The sequence below is a fragment of the Panthera leo genome, chromosome C1, assembly GCF_018350215.1.
Source record: "Panthera leo isolate Ple1 chromosome C1, P.leo_Ple1_pat1.1, whole genome shotgun sequence".
Classification (NCBI taxonomy): Eukaryota; Metazoa; Chordata; class Mammalia; order Carnivora; family Felidae; genus Panthera; species Panthera leo.
Window position 1 is genome coordinate 132,915,189 of NC_056686.1, and position 21,117 is coordinate 132,936,305.

Here is a 21,117-nt window from a genome sequence, read left to right on the forward strand (position 1 = left end):
GGTCACGATCTCGTGGTCCGCGAGTTCGAGCCCCGCGTCGGGCTCTGGGCTGATGGCTCAGAGTCTGGAGCTTGCTTCCGATTCTGTGTCTCCCTCTCTCTCTGCCCCTCCCCCGTTCATGCTGTGTCTCTCTCTTTTATCAAAAATAAATAAACGTTAAAAAAAAAAATTAAAAAAAAAAAAGATGATTCTGTATTCTAAGATGTATTTGATTGGCATCAATATGTAAGGAAGCTGCACTATTCAATTCTCCTGACTAACTTATATACTAGAGATAATCATAGAAAGTAGTGAGTGAGCTTTAGTTCATTTGTATCTGTGATTACCACTTAAGTTTTTTGAGAACTCAGCATGCCTAAGATGTTAACTCCTAAGGTAGTAAGAAAAGTGGTATTTCTACAAGGAAATTGAAAATAAAGGAACTATTTTAGCTTTTTAATGTTCCAGGTACACTTGGAGACTTGCTGAAAAAATGTAGAAAGGCAGAGCAATTCTATTTATTAATTTTGTCCTTAATTACAGCTAATATTAAGAAATTTAAATAAAAGAAATATATGCCTATGCTTAATTTTTAATTTTAGTTCTCTAAAAAAATATTCCTGGTCAAAATTTTAGCAAAGGGTCTGTTTTTGACTAATGTAAATGATTCATTTATCTCTAACAATGATGGGCAATTTCTAATAAGTAGAAAGCGGGAAATAAAATTGAAATGTTCTATACAACAGTATATGGATACCCACATTTTTTTTCATTCACTTCTATTTCTGGTAAATTGTATTTAAAATATCATTGTTAAAGGGAGTTTCTAATTCTACCTCTTTTGTAATATATATTGGCAGAGAAAATGTCCTTGCCTTTAGTTCTAAACTTTTAAGATTAATTTTTTAGTTTATTTAAATACTCATGTTAAAGGACTATTATTTTGAGACTGAAAAGTCCTGTACTTGGGTAGAATACAAACTTTTCTTTTCCATTTTATGAGATTGGTACAGTGCACAAATCATTATTACCCATGCTAATTGACTTACCATTGACAATTTGATGATTTTTATGGAGATAATTTCTAATGTGCACATTTCTAGTAATTTTCAGCAAGATATCAAATTCATTTTATAGGAGATTTATTTAAAAAAACTTTATAGAGAGCCTACTGTAGCCTTAATATTTGAATGGATACTAAGAATCTGAAAATGAAGACTAGAGCAAGGACTTTGCTCTAAAATAAATTACACACTCCCTAGGGGGAAAGATATGACTGTCAAATTACTTTCACATACTCTATTTGGCCACATCTCTGGGCCTAGATACAAGTTAATAGTGTATCTAGTCATCAAGTTCTATCTGAAATGCCACTAACTTTATACCTGCACTGATTTCACCCTGCTAGATACAGACTCTTGCACTGTAGTTTCTTCCCCCATAGGATTATTCGTGAATTGAATACCACTGTGTATTGTTTTCACAGTTATCATAAGATCAGGAAAGGATTCCCATCATGGAGATACACTAAAGTATATATAGGCAGGAGTGAAGCCGGAAAGGTCATCAAAAAGCATTTAAGAATGAAGACTCTCGCAGAGTGGATGGGAGGGGCCTATACCAAGTGGGGATTATAGGATGACTAACATTAGCCATGATTTGAAGGATGGGTAAGTGAGACAGGGAAGTAAAGTCATATGCTGATGAAACCTGTGTGAAGATGGTGACTGTGATGGCACAAGAGAAGTGATGGAATTAAAAAATAAATGAAAGCTTAGAGAGCTGTCAGGCCTTGATGAAAGAGTGGATGTTAAGGGAGAAAGACAAATCTAGAGCCAGGATAGAATCAGGAAATAAGAATGCAGTAAAAACCAGTGAGAGATGTTCTGGGTTCAAGTTTTAATCATCCTACTAATTGGTGGATTTTTAGTAATTTTTTTTAACATTTCTTAGCCTCAGTGTTTTAATTGCAAAAGATAAAAATAATACTTCATCCAGTAGTTACCAAGACTAAACAAAGTGATACAATATAAATTCCTTAATCTGGTGTCTGGCAGATAGGGAGAATTGAATAGCTATTACTATATATTTTAATATTAATCTGTTATTACATTAATAATAATAACATATTAACTTATAATTTAATCAAATTGATAAAATTATTATTCTGATTTGAACCTAGGTAACCCCAGCCAAAGATGACAAGTAAAGTGGCATCTAAATGAAAACTGGTTGTAGGAAAGAAAATCTTCTAAATATTTTTATTTAAATAATTATTGAGGATTGTGGAAACTAGGCCAAGGAGTTAGAACAAGGAATGAGAAGAGAGACCTTTCTGTAAATCTTTTTGAGTTGAGCTGAAAGTGGTACCTCATCTACTCCTATGATGTCCTGGGAAGCACAGACTAAAACTAAATAAAATGTTGTAAGCCAAACTGGCCTCTGCCTTTAGTTTGCTACCCCAAATCCAGGTGGTTTCTGCTGAGACTAGTAACCAGCAATGTTATATAATTTGGAAATAGGGTGTATGATCCTAAAAACCAAGGGAATTTCAGAATGTATCAATAAAACATGAGATAAAAATTATAAGAAACATCCACTAGATTGAAAGCCCCATGAGGGCAGAGATTATATCTTGTTCTATTTATAGCTGCACACCCAGTGAGTCTTGTTCTGAACAAGGATATTTTGAGTGAATGAAATATTAAGAGCTAATGCAAATTTTTAAAAAATGTTTATTTATTTATTTTGAGGGACAGAGAGAGAAAGCAGGGGAGGGGCAAAGAGAGAGAAAGAGATGGAGAATCCCAAGCAGGACCCACGCTGTCAGTGCAGAGACTGACTCAGGACTCAATCTCAGAAACCAAACCATATGACATTATGACTTGAGCTGAAATCGAGAGTCCAAGGCTTAACTGACTGAGCCACCCAGGTGCCCGGAGTTAATACGTATATGACTACCATTTATTATGAGCTGTCTCACGACTGCCCATTTTGTGAGAGGTGGCATCAAGAGGTGACTCTACATCTGTTTGATTTCAACATGTATTTTGTCTTTCCACATATGTGTCCGTAACTGAGTTCAGTGTTTGGTGACATGCTAGTGCTTTTAGTGATGCACACCAGAGACAATGTGATTGATTAATAAGATTAGTTTTCAGGTTTTTCACTACTAAAGTGTGTTCTTTGCTTTTCAGAAGTAACATTAAAATTTTAAAATAAAAATTTAATTTTTCTACAGACCTTATATTATATAGATGTGCTAATATCATGGGTATCAAGATATAATTTGAAATATGAACCCTCTAACTGAAGGAATTTTACCCTGATTTAACTATACTTTTTCCTAAGCTCTTATTTTTATGTAATTAATTTAAAATATCTTTAGGAGATAGCTGGTGCTTTTTGACCTACATTAAATTCAGAGGTACTTTCTGTTAGTTTTCCAGATAAATAAAACTGTCTGTCTGAAATTCAGTTCTAATGAAACACTCTACTCAAGGGCTTTGTGAAAGTAACTCCATTTATAACATGTCCTTCTGGAAATTGAAAGCAACTTCTGAATGGCACAAAGCTTCAAAAATATTGTTAAGTGCTTCTTTGTCATTGTTAAATAAATATTGGTAGGCATCAGAATTTTCCAAGGAACATTTAGAATTACTATATATAAGTATTAGGAATTCAATCCTAACTACACATTGGATTTAAGGGTGTCTCAAAGTTAATATAGGTAAAATAACTTATTTTATCTTTTATATCTTTGTTTTCTGAAACCAGCATATAAAAGTGGATTGATGTTAATTTTTGGAAGCAACAGAAATGTATGTTTTGGCTTCTCAGTAGGTTCTACAATTTCTTCTAAGTTGATGCTGAAAATAGACCACATATTTTAAATGCATCAATATATAAATCTCACTTTTCTAAAGCAATAGTAGACCTTTTTATTTAGAGTCTTCAATATTAGTTTAATGCCCCTTTATTTTCCATAAGTTCACTTTCAGGATCATTTTATACAGTAAAAGCCAAAATAGACATGACATGAAACCACATTTTATACTTTGGATGTTCACTAACTGTTCAGGGTTTTGTTTTGTTTTCTTTTGCTTGTTTTTAAATTTTTCCTCAGTAACTCTATTCTTTAAATTATAGGAACACACAGGGACAACTGAAATTGGAGAGCACAATTCTTTTCCTAAATGTTTTAGTATTCTTACTCATAGTTTTGTTTTACATTATTTTATTGATAAATATACTAAACTTAAGGAATAACTTATCTTTGCAATCTCATCAATTTAAAAGCTACATTTGATTTAATTAATAGGAGGAGTTTATGGGAAAAGCTTTTATCGATGGGCATTGGTTTAAGATATCTTGGCCTTTTGAGAACAATGCACTATAATAATTGGTCTAAGATCATGTTAGAGAGGGCAGGTCACTTTATATTCTCTCCCAACTAATAGAGGAGTCAGGTGAGGTTGCTTCCTGACACGGCTACTATTTCATTATTTTGGCTGATATTACTGACCTGAAGAAGCTATTTCCAGTATTACTTGGACCCAGCAGATAATGGTCACTGACAATCACAGTGTAAACACAGAAAACAAGCCAGTTTCTTTGCATCTGGACCTCAATTTACTGTTAATTTTCCATTCTTGATTACACGATGAATCACACCTATTATGTCCATTGTATTGTGATCTAAAAAAAATGATAGGTAATTGTGGTAGAGTCATCAGAACAAGTAATGTTCTGGATGTAGGGAAGCTGTAGTCTCCCTCAGGTTTTGAAACAGCGAGACTTTGGCCAAATCATTTTATGCAGCGATTCTCAAATTTCTCTGCATGCTGTAGTCATGGGAGCATCTTAAAACAAATCAGAATGCTAACGACTGATTCCCGTTGCTAGAATTTGATTCTTCTATAATTTATTTTTAGAAAATAAAATATCCACCTATAATGTTGGTACATTTGTTTTCTGGTTTTTGTTGATGTTGTTGTTTGTTTTTTGCAAATAGGTAGTAGCACACTTAATCTAAAATTGAAAAGCCAAGAATAAATATTTAACTTACCATATAAGTTTTAATAATGAAATGCACTTCCATTTTTAAGTGATTTTGAAACTGTAGATAGACATTTTCCTTAAAGGCATTTTGTGTCCTCATTTTCTTCTTTAATGCAGTCTGTATAATCTAATCTAAAAATGAATAGAATCAAATCTAATCCTAAATGTGATGTTTTTAGAGGATATAGACTTCTGATTCCTTTACCTTTTCAGTGAAAAATATACTTGGAAGTGAAGATATAAACATGTTTTTTTTTTTCAAATCATTACTTATTATTTTAAATTATTTTAAATTATGTGAATAAGGGGCCAAATCTAGAGATTATATTAGATCCAGAAAATGGAAACGAACAGAGGGAAACTGGCATATGAATTTTCCATATCTAACTTAATTTCTCATGCCTTCGAATGTCGGCATGTGAAGCCATATATGTCATTCTTCCCTTGATATTTCTGGCTGTACCATTTTGCCTCCCTGTATCTAGCTATGAGAATTTGCACAGGACATGCATCTCAATCTGTCATTTTGTGGCTCCAAATTCTCTTTAATTCCTACTGAATTTGCAAAAATCATTAAAATTGATCAAAAAAGTTTGGTCAAGAATCATATTTTCACAGTTTATACCAAGAAAATTAAGTTAAAGTTGAAGATAAAGCATATAGGATTGAATTCGCATCATACGCTATTGGACTCCCATCTCCAATGTAGAAGAAAGAGCTGAACATAGACACATTCCATGTTCATCTGACAGAGAAATTAAGACCCTCTGGAGATGAAAATGTTTTTGCGGAAAAGCCTCTTTGCTGTTTGTCTATATCTTTTTGTCCCTTGCTTGTCTAGTAGTTTCATTGTATTGATTACTATCAAGCTATTTCTTAAACTTCTATTTCCACAATTGTAAATTTTTGAGACTCCAGAGTTTCAGTCTTATTTCTTCTTCAGTCCCCAAAATGATTCTCTCTTCAAAATCATAGGCTGCTTTTATGTTTAGAGTATTTCAGTGAAATGCCCCACATATGTCCGTGCCAGGTACTATGTCACTCCTTTATCTATAGTCTTTAAGGAAAAATGTCATACTTTTATATCTTCTTGAGAATCTACCTATTTTTGATACAAATTTATTTTATGCCACATGAACTCACTGATTTATTCCTTGACTTCATTTTGAATCCATTATTTTATTATTTTTTGTTTCATCTTTTTGTATATATATTTGCTTCCTACTTCATTTTAATCAGTGTATCCTTAGATTTCCCCTCCTTATGTTGCCCACTAACAACAATATACAAAACTCTTTGTCTATTGCTATTTGAGAATTTAGAGACTACATATTGTCTCAGAATATAAAGGGGCTTAAGGTTAAATTATCTAAATCTACATTATCTATCTTTTCTAAAATTCTATATTTTATACTTTGATTCTAATGTCTTCACTTTTTTTAACTGTTCAATTCAATTAGCACTTATTAATTCTCTGCTAATTGATGACATTGCACTATGGGTTGAAAGCAAAGAACAATTAACCCTCAGGAACTTTACAGTCATGGCCCCAAATGTCAATATGCCACAAGCATCCATCAATTTAATTTGATTTAAAATTGGCTTTTGCTAGTTACTTGAATACACCAACAGTTAATGGTTCCCTTCAGTGAACTAAATGTGAATAGTTATTATCCTGTAAGTATTACTCCTGAGGTGAAAGAAAATGTGAGCTCTTATCATAGATACCCTCACCACCCTTGCCCACAACCTTCTGAAGACCTGACCCTTCACATATTTGAAAGATATTTTACCATCCTTTCTAGTAGATAAGAACTTAAATTTAATTACAGTAAGTCCAAAATTATAGCTTTTGGGAAAGAGTCACATACTAAATCCAGGTTTATAGATAACCATAAAATTGAAAAAGTTGGTACTTAGACCAAAGTTAGAACTGACTTTTAATACCAAGTTATTGAGCAGCCCATTTAGATTAAGGGGAAAAGCAAAACATTTCACTCATGGATTGCTATCTCCTTTTGAAGCTTGGCAGCTTATTATTATGTTTTTTTGGTCTGTTTTTTTGAAAGCTGTTATAAAATAACTTCATTATAAAATGTGTTAACATATGTAGCTGGCCAAGATAATAAAAATTCTTAAATGCAACTCAGAGTCAGTTTTCAAATGCACTATCCTAATCTAATATGTAGGATTTAAATAACATAAGTAACATGTGGTCAGCTAAAATTTCTATTGTTTCCATCATGTGAAATGTGCACATCACAATAATGTCTGTTTTGTTCTTATTTATGTTATTGCAATTTTGTTTTGAATAGGCTTTATTTCTGAGGTGTGAATTCTTTCACTTTCACATGGATATTAATATTCTGTGGGAAACAAACAAGTAGGCAAATCTTAAAACACACTTTACAGTGAACTAAAATTCTGTAGGATAAATCATTTTCCAGAAGAGAAAATAAGGGGGAATATTGAACTTTCCATCAAATAGCTCATTTAAAAATGTTCTATCTTCTGGACCTAGCCTCTTTGAAAACTACATCTTCTTTTCCTTGTTCTTCTACTTTTCTTTCTATTGTCACTTTTTTCGCCTTCATCTAAATCATCATCATAGTCAACACGAATTGTGCTACTTATCATGTGCTGGACAGTGTTCTCAATAATTTCATGTATAATCTGATTTACCATTCGTATCTCCACAAGGTGGATACTATTATTACTTTCCTTTGCACAGATTGGAAAAATGAAATATGTAGAGATTTACAGTTTTTCTTCCCATATCTCTATTTCCCGAAAGCCCTTGTCATCTTAGAATAGATGAATTTTGCTCAAGCTTTTCTTGAACACAAAAATTAACTTAGAATTTGAAATGCAAAGTTGTTAATAGGATATGAACACAATTTATGCAACCCTCCCTCCTTACTATTCAAGTATGAATCTGGTCCTCATCTGAGGAAGTTCAAGAACTCAGTATTTCAGAAAATGATCAGACCAGACCCTCTCTGGCATAAAAATTCATTCATGCTAATCAAATATATAAAAAATATCTCTGATACATCGAAGTGTCAATGTATTAATTTTCAATGAGAAATTTAATTTCCTGAGGTACGGTGATATTTGCACAGACTAAAGATGAGGGCTAGGCTAGTCTCATCCTTGAATAGCAAGGAAGGAGGGATGTATAAGTTATATTCATGTCTTATTAACACTAACACCCCTTTTCAGTCTCCCCCAAGACACATTCTAGGCACCCAGCTGCCCTTTTATTAAAGAATTTACTATTTATAATCTCCTCTGGCCCCAGCCTACTTTCCATGTCTATTCACATATTACTTAAAATACATCTATGCCATCATCCCAATTAACTAACACCCTCAAAGTTATATTTCTTTTTCCTTTGTCTCGTTTCTTCCTTACGTCTCTTTTCCCTTCAAGGTAAGACTTACTTTCTATTTTTCTGTAACTGCTGTAACATCCTTTGATTTCCACTCCTAATGTTATCACTCTGGTAAGAAACATCACTGTGTCCTCCCTAGAAAGTTGTAATAGTCCCTGAATTAGAGTATCCAATAAATTGTCTCCTTTACCAGAAGATTCATTTTCTTAAAGTATAGCTCAAATAATATTATTCATTTTCACAGGGTCACCCATTGTCTACTGAATTAATGAATAAATTTTTTTAAAAACCATACTTGAACATTGAAGAACATTCAATACTTCACTAATCTCCTTAATATATCCCTCATGGCTCTCTTAAATAACTCTACACTTTTTTAAAATTTTCTCATTCCTATCTTTTTCCTAGAATAATTTCCCTTCCAATCTCTTGCCTACTAAAATTTCTATCACTCTACAAGGCTATTTATTTTTACTTATTTATTTTTATTCTATTTTGGAGAGAGAGAGAGAAAGCATGCAAGCAGGGAAGAGGGGCACAAGGAGACAGGCTCCATGCTCAGCAAGGAGCCCAATGCAGGGCTCAATCCCACAACCCGGGAATCATGATCTAAGCCAAAATCAAGAGTCAGTTGCTCAAATGACTGAGCCATCCACGCATCCATAGAAGGCCATTTAAACATCACCTCCTCAATACAGTCTTCCAGAGCTTCAGTACATAGATATCATTTATCCCTCTGACTTCTCAGAGGACTACATTTTTACTTTCCTCATAACACAATTATTCTTTCTTATGTTAGAAATACTTTATAATCATATGTTTCCAACAGCCCATTAGATCATAACTTCTAAAGATCAAAGACTATGTCTTACTCACTTCTGTTTACCTATAATATCAGCTTGTCCCATTGAAATTTTTTTTAATGTTTTTAATTTATTTTTGACAGAGAGAGAGAGAGAGAGAGACAGAGACAGAGCATGAGTGGGGGAGGGGCAGAGAGAGAGGGAGACACAGAATCCAAAGCAGGCTCCAGGCTCTGAGCTATCAGCACAGAGCCTGATGTGGGGCTCGAACCCACGAACTGCAAGATCATGACCTGAGCCAAAGTCAGATGCTCAACCAACTGAGCCACCCAGATGCCCCCATTTTAAATTATATAGATCAAAATGAAGCCTTTGGAACCCTTGCTTTTAGTTTTATTTCATCCTGAAACTTCTCTGACATTTACCCCCCAAAGATTTCTGTTTCAGCATAATTTCCCATTAAGTGAACAGTTTCAACTTGTATATGAAAAGTTGTAGGCAGCAGTTTGTATCCAGACAGGATTTAATTGTCTTCAATAATATTTGAGTCTAATAGAGTCATCTTTATTAGATGGTTGCTGTAAGAAACGCAGTTTAAATAGAAAATTAATGATTTATTTAATTATATATGGTTGAAGAGTATTATCAGTAATGGTTCTTCTCAGTTTTCCCTTGAAACACCCAATGTATCTCAATGTTCAAATAATTTCAGAATTAAATTTAGTTACCCTTTCATTCAGACACCATGGGCTCTTTGGAGTGATTTTTGTTTATTGATTGTTTTGTTGGGTTTTTGGAGTTTTTTTAAGGTGTTTAGTGTAATGGATGTCCTTTATAGTTCTCCAAGTTAGTATTTGGTAAGGGAACATTGCTGAGAAGACAGCATATGTGAGGAATTGAGATGTGCCAGGTATGGCATTGGGCATTTAATGCTTATGGTTTATGCTCAGATATAGTGTAGTTTCGTCAATGAACTCAGAAAAGCAGACTGGATATTTGGCATATTCCTTTCCAATCTGTTTCAGAGTATTTTATTTATGATATGGACAATCTTTGATTTTTTTTTTTTTTTTTTTGTTAAAGAGATGAAATCTCACTGTACACAAACAGAGGGAATTATAACATGTTGGCTAATTTAAAAAGATGTCAAACTAATAAGAGCACCCTTTATTACAAGCACATATGGAAAAAATCTTCTTGAAAATGTAATTTCTTCCCGTTCTCTTAAACCAGTGAGACATTTCCTCCTAAAAGAATCTTGATTATATGTGTTGAAACCCTTTAGGACTGCTTCTATATGATATACTTTATTAGGCTAAGTGTTTTCTCTTTATATCTACTAAAATAAAATTGGGGGCTTATATTATACTTTGTTTTCTCCACTTTTTGAAAAGGTAGTTTAAACAGTAAAGCCATGTCCAGTTTTGTTGATATTGTTTTTCAGCTTTCTTTTAACTTAATCAGACATAGAATTCATATGTTTCTCTCTCCCTGTCTCTCTCTCTCTCTCTCTCTCTCTCTCTCTCTCTCTCTCTCTCTCTTTCTCCTCTCTCTCTCTCTCTCTCTCTCTTTAGGTTTAGGTTTAGGACCTCAAATTAAAATTGTAAGTACTGCTGAAAGTCAAGATAAGTTAGAAAATGACATTAAGTCTCATAGTATCTGGACACTTGCCTCTTTTTCTTGCTTTACTTGACTGTAAGGTAAGCAGTGTACATTAATTTAGATAGATAGATAGATAGATATAGATATAGTTATAGATATAGATAGTACTATAGTCCAGTGAAAAGACATGGGCCAGAAATCAAGAAACTGTCTCCACTTTTATCTCTGGCATAACTAGGTGTATGAGCTAACACACATCATTTCCTCCATGGTCAAATATGTACTCTAATTTACTTGCTTTAAATTTTTATGAGGTTAAACTAAGATATTGGATCCAAAACTATTTTGTTTTAAATAAGCCTGTGTACTGTGCAAATTCAGGTGGAGGTAGCAAGTTGTACTATAAAGTAAAAGAGAAAAAAAAAAGTAAAGTAGTTGAGAAGGAGTAAATAGAACATTCAAGAGCATCTCCAATAAATAATTATCTTCTCACTTAATTAAATTTGCAGTATGATATTTCTAAACAAATCTTACCTATACCTAGTCTCTTTTGGAGGTCAGTGAATGAATACTGATTGCAGCATGTAATTACTGATGATGATACTGATGACGAATGGAGCATATAGTTGACACTCATGTAAGGGCTGGAATATCTAACAGGATGATGGAGACAAAGTAAATATTGTGAATATCTAGGAGGTCCTTCTAGTTCTGAAAACATACCCTAAAACTTTTGAAGTTTATTTTTCTTTAAGCTCTGGCTCTTACAGAGCCTAGAAAAATATTATTAAAAATGTAAAGTCATAATAGCAAATAAAGAGATTATGAAAATTATGTTCAATGGAAAATTCCAAACAGTATATAGCTATATTATAGTATGTATCTCAAGTTAATTTCCCTAATCTTTTAAAATATTTCTAAAACAAGGGGTGACTTCTTTTCATTCTTTTTTAAAAAAATTTTTAATGTTTATTTATTTTGAGAGAGACAGACAGACAGAGCACGAGCCAGGGAGGGGCAGAGAGAGAGGGAGACACAGAATCCGAAGCAGGCTCCAGGCTCTGAGCTGTCAGCACAGAGCTTTACATACGTACTTTACATACTTTACATAATATCTAAAAATCGTCTTTAAAAATGAATTGCTGAGTTGTACTTGTTCTGTGGTATTTTACACTTGATCCCTTTGAAGCAGGGATCCCCAAGTCTCCTTTATATCCACATATTGCTAAAGACTGTTTTTTGGTGCTTTTCCAGATATTGCATGTACCTTTCAGTTTTAAATTTTATTTTGAAAATGTGTGTTTGCTAAATTATAGAATGTCTAAGGAGGCATTTAAATTCAAACTACTGTATTGGGATATTTGGAGCAAAATTATAATTGTATTTTTTATGCTGTCTTTTCCTTTGGCATCTCAGGAAAATCCATGTCTGATGCAGTCTACATACTGCAAGAAAGAATAGTATGTCTTCTCAGTAATTTATCACTTTCTGTATGATGGAAAGCCTCATTTTCTAAAAGAAATATCAGAAAAGTGAAGGAAAGCACTTTGTGCATTATTATATCATTTTATCTAGAACAAAAAGAATGGTTTAATACTTCCTGTAATTCCACTTTTTCCTTCTGCATACAAAGTAAGTAACACAAGTTCAAGATTAACAGATCCTAATTGAAATGCTAAAAGACAAATATACAGTGTAATTATCCAGTTTGAAGTTTAACATTTTTGAAGATATTTCAATGTGAAAAAATCTGTTCAGAGACTTCTTAACACATGTCATATTATAGAAAGAAATGAGCACTGATTTTTCTAGATATTTTCAGTGCCTAACAAAATATGGTATTTTATCTTGACATTGTAACCAAGCACCATATTTTTTAACAGATGCCATTTCTCTTCTGATTACTGTATCCCATTATGAATTACCTCAGTTGGGAAGGTTTTTCATCAAAAAATATATCTATGCACCTGAAATACACTATGTTCTGAAGATAATGTACACATACAATAATCCATCTTTGCCAAATTGAAAAATCATCAAACCTTTAGAGCAGAAATACTGAGGTCTTGGGAGACACCATAAAACCATTAGAGTGGTATATTTGTACTTGGAAAGATAGTATTCTTCTACCCCAATAAAACCTTTTCATATCTCCAAACAATAATGGCAGCAATGTAAATTGAATTATCTATAAAATATTATGTTTTTATTATAGCATTGCTAAAAAGATTTTCCAGGCTACAACGTTGTTAGAAAGTGCTATTATGCCGTACGTACCAAGGCTTCTAATTAGAGTTGTCAATCACTGATTGATTATCACTATAAGATGAAAGAGTAATTGCATCCCAACAATTATATTATCTTAAGGGTACAAAATGCAATGTTCTGCTCTTGGCTGTTAGCAAGATTTCACTGAGTGAAGGTCTGTTCTATCACCACAGGCTGTTCAAAGGCCCTTCTGAGCACCCAAATGGCACATTAAGCTCTAGAAATATTGCCGCTCAAAAGAAAATGCCTACTAGAGTGAAATTGACTAAATTTTAATTGATGAATAAGAAATCACATGGCATTCTAGTTTCACATTCTGTAATTTTAGAAAATATGGTCCATAGAAACATGCAAAATTTCCCTAAGTGTTTCCATACTTCATATGGTTCCCTTCTCATCCCTCCTCACTTCTCTCTCCCTGTTGACTCTGTTTTTCCACATGTAAATACTTCCACTTCTGTGAGGAGATACATGTGTTTCATATACTGAACTTTGCTTTTTGGCTTTTTAGAATTTTAAAATATGCAGTGGATATTTATATTTCTAAATATATTCTAACAACATAAATATTCTTTTTTCTCCTTTTCCTAAAGATGAAATATTGTCACATCAATCATTATTTAATAATGACTCAAGATGAATTATTAAATATTGTTTTTCATCCCAAAACATACTCTTTGGGGATTATAAACTTTCTAGTAGCATTGTTGTAGGTGTATCTTTCAAATTCCAAAGTCAAGAATATGGTTTAGGAGAAGTATGTGATTTAGGGACTCCTATAAGTGCTGTAGTTGCAAATATTTAGGGGAAAAAACAAATAACTGATTTGGAATATGGAAGAGAGTCTTTAAGTTAGAGACTTATTTTGAACTTAACTTTTTTGTTTTTTATTGTATTATAGATATATTTTTATTATTGTTGTTGTTGTTATTATTATTATTTTAGAGAGAGAGAGAGTGGGGGAGAGGGGCAGAGGGAGAGAGAATGAGAATCCCAAGCAGGCTCCATGCTCAGCATGAAGCCTCATGTGGGGCTTGATCCCACAACCCTGAGATCATGACCTGAGCTAAAATCAACAGTCAGACACTCAGTTGACTGAGCTACCCAAGCTCCCCTAACCTTTTTTGTTTTCAGCTTTTCCAATAAGGAATATTGGATGACATAGTTACTACTGCTGTGAAACAAACCACTCAAAACTGGGAGTAGAAAATAACACTATTTTATTACACTTCAGGATTCTGTAAGCCAAGAAATAGGACAGAACACTGCTTCACAGTGTCGGGGCTTACCTGGGAATATTTGAACAGCAGGGGACTGGAATCATCTGGAGCTTTCTTCTCAGGCCTTTCTTATACCAGGGATAGGATGACTCAAAGGATAGGCATAACTGGATCTGTCAATTGGAACACCTACAAGAAGCTTTCTATGTGGCTTGATATTCTCATAATATAATGGCTGGGTTCCAAGAAAGAATGTGATATGAATGAGCATGAGAACATGGAAGAAGCCATATGAGTTTTCATAAACTAATCCTAGTCACATAGGACCACTTCTGCTGGACTCTGTTACTTGAAGCAAATGCACACCTCACCCGTAATCATGGCAAGGGGACATAAAATGACCTCTCATGGAAGGAGGCTGAAGTAATTTGCCATGATTTTAAAAAGCCAACAAAATTTCATCTGACCACAAATTATTTATATTTATCACATATGAAAAATAGAATCAGGCTCTGTCAAGACTTTCAAAATGCCTAAACTCTTTATGGGACGAGGTTCAAAATTGAGCCAAGATTCTGTCATCTAAATACAGTCCAGGTATGGATGATGCTCCTCAGTGTGATCCCTCTAGTATAGTCCTTGAGTTTAGTTTTTCCTGGTCTTAAAGCTGGTGAACTAAAGAAATGTGCTATCTTGTTTCACACACCCAAGTACAATAGTAAGGTAGGCATAGGGTAACTGCAAGTGGCACTCCTACTCAGAGATGGACATGAGAAGGACAGGAAGTACACAGCAGTCACTGTCCCATAGCTTTTCTAAGATTCAGCCAGTAGGAGTTGACAATTTCTAGATTACAGCCCAGTCCTATCTCCTGGCCCATGGTTATGGAATTCTCCATGACTATGAGCTCCCTCCAGGTTCTTGTTCTGTCCTCTGTCCTGTGAAAGGCAACCCATACGTGCACCTGTGCAGCTGTTTCAACCTAAGTCCTGCCTGGAAAAATAGGGGAAGAGGGGTTCAGAGCCTTTTTTTTTTTTTTGCCCTGTCTCTGTCTCTTTCCATCTAAGCTGCTCTATTTTTTTTTTAATTTTATATGTTTCTTTTCTTGTGTGCTGATTTATCATTTACTGCATTAGACAAAAGCCACACCTACTAATTTTTCTTTCTTGTGCTCCCTGTAAAGGTGCTATGACAAAAATCCCTATGAGTCTTAGAACCCTTGGTGTTCAACAAAACAAGCCTAAGAGAGACTTTTTATACACTGAAAGTGTTTATGCTGCACACCTTAAATCTTTCAGAAGTGTTACAAAGTATGTTATAGTCATCAATTGCTTAATTTTTAGCCTGAAACCATATTTTGCTGATGGTATCCTGGATTTGCCTTGAGGCCTTTCAGTACTTGGAAATACTCAGCTGGCGGTAGTGGGTGTGGTAGCCATAAAAACATGCCACTCAGATGTCTTGCCAGGTGAAGCTCATTGACAGATAATCCCAGCTGTGACACACAGAATCTACTATGTAAGTAATATGGCCATGTTTCCCATGGGCTGTTCTCAGTGACTAAATGTGGCAAGGGTACTAAATTAAGCATATTCCTGTAAGAGGAAATACTCTCCTAATGGGGAACTTTGGCTTGACGACTCCTTATCTGCCCAGCAGAAATTTCTTAGAACTGCACTATAGTTGGGTAATCTGCCTCTCCAATACTTTTTCTCTCTCTCCTTCACAGTGGACAGACCTGCATCACAATCAGATGTTTTTTTTTTTCCCATCTCCTATGGCTTCCCCACTCTTTCCCCTCACAGTATTTACTTGAGTAAATCTCTTGCATATTTAATCCCTTCTTTCTGTCTGTTTCTTAGAATAACTTACACACATAATACTGAAAGTAAGAATTTCACAGTGGAGGCCAGGTAGAAAACTCTGAAACTACCCCCAACTCCTGACCTTTACGAGAGTAAATCAGAAACAGTATCATATCCTGGAATGAATAGAGTTTAAAACTAAAGACCAAAAGAATGCAAGGGTGATGGTCTTATTATATATAACCTCCATTTAATTCACCAGTATGACCACTCCAAAAACTTGATGGATTCTGAATAATGACTGTAGACTACTGAAGGCTTAACAAAGGACAGCTGCTGCTCCAGATGTGATATCATTGCATGAACAAATTAGCAAGACTTCAGGTACTCTGCATGTGACCACTAATTTGACAACTGTATTAGTTTCAGATTAGAAAAGGCTATCAAACAGTTTGCATTCATGTCAGTTAGATAACAACATTCATTTACAGTTCGCCTCAGGACTATGTTAATATTCTTACTTTCTGCCATACTATAGTCTGAAGATAATACTTATGCCTAGACATCCCAAAGAATATTACACAGATCATTACATTGATTATGCCATACTGGTGGACAAAATGAGTAAGAGGTGGCTGGCAGCCTACAGGCCAGGTAAAGTCACATGAGCCTCAGAAGCTGAGACATAACAGCTACAGAATTCAGATACCTACCTCTTCAGTGAAATTTTGTCCTCAGAGACATGCCAGGTATTTCCTTCAAAATAAAAGATGCTTTCTTGCATCTTGTGTGCTCTACCACACAGCGTATGGTAATAAGCCCCTTAGAGTTCTGGAGACAACATCTGTTACACTTAAGAATACTTCTTCACCCCATCTACAGAATAACATGGAAGACTAGCTTTTTGTGGGGCCTGCAAGCAAGCATTTTTGTTACTTGTAGTGTGACCAGCTATCTCAGTGTTCCTGGACTGGGACATGAGACTTTCAATGCTAAAACCAAGAAAGCCTTAGAGAAACCAATGTGGCTGGTCACCATAGTTGGAGTATAAAATCTGACAGACACTGTAGTGTTGGAGGCATCAGCAGTGGGAAAAATGTGGAATAAAGCTCATGGTAAGCCTGAGTGACAGTATAAAATTTCAGACCCCTGGAAGTATGGGAAAAAGTGATGCCATTTCTGGTAGAGAATTATACCCCATGTGAGAAGCAGTTCCTGTTGTATGTGTTACTTATTATGATAGAGATAAAATGCTTGACCTTGGAGCATAAATTGACTGTGAATTTGGAACTTCCTATTATGAGTTGGATTCTATCAGACTCACCAAGTCAGAGGTGGACAGATTCAGAAGCAGAATATCCAGGCTTGGAACAAAACACAAACAGAGGACATGAATAAGCTGCATGAGTGGGAAGTCCACATCCTCATGTCACCCTTCATATTTGCAATAGCACCTTGCTCCAGCTTTCACTATGGCTTCTGTATGGGGGATCTTGTAAGACTAACTGAAAAAGAAAAAAATCCCACTTTAGTTCATGAACAAGTTAGCTCAGTCACAGAATTTGGAGATTTTTATACCACATGTTAATGCTTACCACCATGGAAATGACAATGAAGAAACAAGACACCAAATGAGTTGGCCAGTTGACAACAGCCAACCTTCATCACCATGCACTCTAGAACTACAATGATGTAGTGCTCATGATGTGCTCATGATGGGAATTGTGATGGTAGCAAAGATAAAAACTACATATGGGATCAAAAACACTGATTCCCACTTACCAAGGTAATCTAGCGACTGCTGCCTTCGAACGTCTAATTTATCAGTGATAGAAATCAATGCCTAGTTGCCAATATGGCACTATTCCCTCATGGAGACAAACCATGCACTTGAAAGCAAATGAGCTGCATTAGGCCATTTTGATCCTGAAAAGGCCAATGGTTCATCATCATAGGTATATAGACTTATTATGAATATGGGTTTGCATTTCCTTCTAGAAAAGTGTGAGTTAACAACATTATTCAAATGCTTATGGGATGCCATACAGGGGAACATCTGGCCTGGGGACATACTTCATAGCAATAGAGATGCTAGAGTAGGCTTATGACCATAGGATCCACTGGCTTTGTCACATGTCACACTCTCCAGAATAGATGGATAGGTAGAATGCAGAAGCAGTCTTCTAAAAACACAGTGAAAGCATAGAGTTAGAGCAAACACTTAAAAAGATGGGAGTGTACCATGGGGCATTTGACAACACTTGGGGTATTTTATATCTAGAGACCAGTAGGTAAAAGAGTATTTCTAAGAATAATTGGGTTTTATTCAATAATTACTTTTTATAAGTTTATTTATTTATTTTGAGAGAGAGCGAGAGAGAGCACACACAAGCAGGGGAGGGGCAAAGAGAGAGGGACAGAGAGAACCCCCATAGAGCCCGACTTGGGGCTACAACCCACAAACCATGAGATCATGACCTTAGCCCAAACCAAGAGTCAGATATTTAACCAACTGAGCCACCCAGTCACTGCAATAATTACTTTTTACTCAATGAGGACATGGATATATGCGGAATGCAGGTGATGGACTTGGGTACTTCCTGGCCTTCCCTTGTTCCATCGCAACTGTGAATGGGCATATGTAACCACCTGGATTTGATAAGGATAGGACTACCAAGGGTTCAGCTTCTCAGAAATTAAGGTTTAGTCACTAGTGGGCCACCAAAGCAGCCAAGAAAATTCTGAGAGTGAGAGTTGTTTAGGATGGGTAGTGGAGAAGGGAGAGGACTCCTCTTGATGGCTCCAAGATAGGCTACTATGGTGGGAGCTATAGTTCATCTTCCCTTCTAAGTTTACTCTCAGGAAAAAGAGGTCCCAGGGAACCACAGAGAAGTGCTCCTGGAACATGTAGAGAAGTATACTGTGCAGTGTAAGCAGTGAACTGTGGTTGCTCAGAAAGTGCAAAACCCATATTTCCTGCTGCGGGGATTCTAATTGATAGATGACCGCCATCTGTTGGTACCAGCATTTTTGTACCACAATCTTAATTCGCAGCAACTTTGGCCTGGCTAAAATTTCTTAGAGCTTCACTATAGTCTTAAGATTCTGCTTCTGCATATGCAGTCTTCTTTCCTTTCCTCTCTCCTTTATAGGTGTCATGCCTGCATGACAGTCTACCACCTCTCCCTCCCTCCCTAGGCTCCCTTCTCTTTTTCCCTCACAGCTATTTCCACCACCACCACCCCTCCCCCACCATAAATCTATTGCAGTCTAATCCTATTTTGACATCTGCTTCTTGGAGGATCTGCACTGGGGGTGAGTTCTTATATTTTGAAACCAGAAAAATCCTGATTCTCATATTTTCTCTATGTCCTACCTGAAAAACTAAGTTAAGTTCTCTCTATTTCATCATTCTGTATTCTCATTTTATGATGCACAGTTTCAGAACAGTTCAGACTTTGAACATGTTGCCTAAAAATCTCCTTAGCTGGATCTCTCATGTCATTAGTTACTTTGTCTATTTTCCATATTACTGCAGGTGCCAGTTTTGCTTAATTCCTCATCACTATATAACAAGGAATCTGTTTTCCTCCAGGTTCTAATAACAGCTTCCTTACTTAACGTTAAGCCTTCCCAACAGCCTCCTCACTTAATGTTAAGCCTTCCCAACAGCCTCCTCAAGGCCTATTCAAGCGTCTTCCATGACCCAGTTCCAAGGCTAACAACGTATGTTTTCAATGTTGGCTTTTGTGTTTTTTTTTATTTTATTATTATTTTTATTTATTTATTTATTTTTTTTTTTTAAATTTTTTTTCAACGTTTTTTATTTATTTTTGGGATAGAGAGAGACAGAGCATGAACGGGGGAGGGGCAGAGAGAGAGGGAGACACAGAATCGGAAACAGGCTCCAGGCTCCGAGCCATCAGCCCAGAGCCTGACGCGGGGCTGGAACTCACGGACCGCGAGATCGTGACCTGGCTGAAGTCGGACGCTTAACCGACTGCGCCACCCAGGCGCCCCTGTTTTTATTTATTTTTTGAGAGAGAGAGAGTGCATGCGCGAGTGAACAAAGGACAGAGAGGGAGAGAAAGAGAGAGAGAATCCCACAAGGGACACAGAGAGAGGGAGACAGAGATAATCCCAAAGCAGAGCTGAGCTCACTGGATATGATGAGGGGCTCAAGCTCAACCGGAATGGGGCTGGAGCTCACCCAGTACGGGGCTCAAACTCATGAACCTATGACACCATGACCTGAGCTGAAGTCTCATGCTTAACCGACTGAGCCACCCAGGTGCCCCTTGCTTTATATCCTCGATTTTTGAGTTTGGTTTTTCATTTATTTTTTGTTTTATGACTTCACCCCTACTTCAAGGTACCACATTCCATTTCAATTAGTATTGCTGTATAAGAACCCATTTCAAACTAAGGATATACAGCAAGTATTGTACTATGTTCATGCATTCACTCTTGCTTTTCCCTCATGTTCACAGTAAATCCAAACCCACTCAATATCAGAGAGAGTGCATAGACCTTACTGCTCAATAGCAAAAGTGACAACAAAAGAGCCCCATTTATTAAAATGTCCATAGATGATATTTATCAACTGATGACCATTTTGAAAATGTGTAACATTAATGAAAGAAAATGCATGATGTTAACAACCTAGGGAAAATTTTCAGACCTACAAAAGTATTCATTAACCCTTCCTACACTTAAGATTCTTCTTTCTATCACTTGCTACTACTTCCCTTTCAGTACTGAAAAGCAAATGTCTTTAAAACTGGTTCTCTACTATCCAGGGACATGTTTTTTCTCTACTAACAATCATACAGTATTTTCTGTTATGTTAACTCAAATCCAAATTTTTCAAACTTCCCTTGTCTCTGCCTTGAAATTTGATTCTTAGCTTCCTCTTAACACCAGTCCTCTGTTTTAGAAAGTTCAGCCTTCCCTATATGCCTTCATAATGCCTAAGTGAAATGGAT

At 35.6% G+C, this 21,117-nt stretch overlaps 1 long non-coding RNA gene across 7 annotated transcripts in view; it reads right to left on the reverse strand.

The window, feature by feature from the left end:
• The window catches only part of LOC122226004, a 58,420-nt gene that overhangs the window by 3,652 nt on the left and 33,651 nt on the right, over window positions 1–21,117 (reverse strand). For 5 of the 7 annotated variants that reach the window (XR_006205444.1, XR_006205443.1, XR_006205442.1 and 2 more), the window contains 2 exons: window positions 17,457–17,637; window positions 11,374–11,492 (listed from right to left, as the gene is read on the reverse strand). This is a non-coding gene — a long non-coding RNA (uncharacterized LOC122226004). Of the gene's footprint in view, window positions 1–11,373; window positions 11,493–14,396; window positions 14,563–17,456; window positions 17,638–18,205; window positions 18,316–21,117 lie in introns of all 7 variants that reach the window. The other 2 variants (XR_006205445.1, XR_006205447.1) reach the window with 2 other exon arrangements.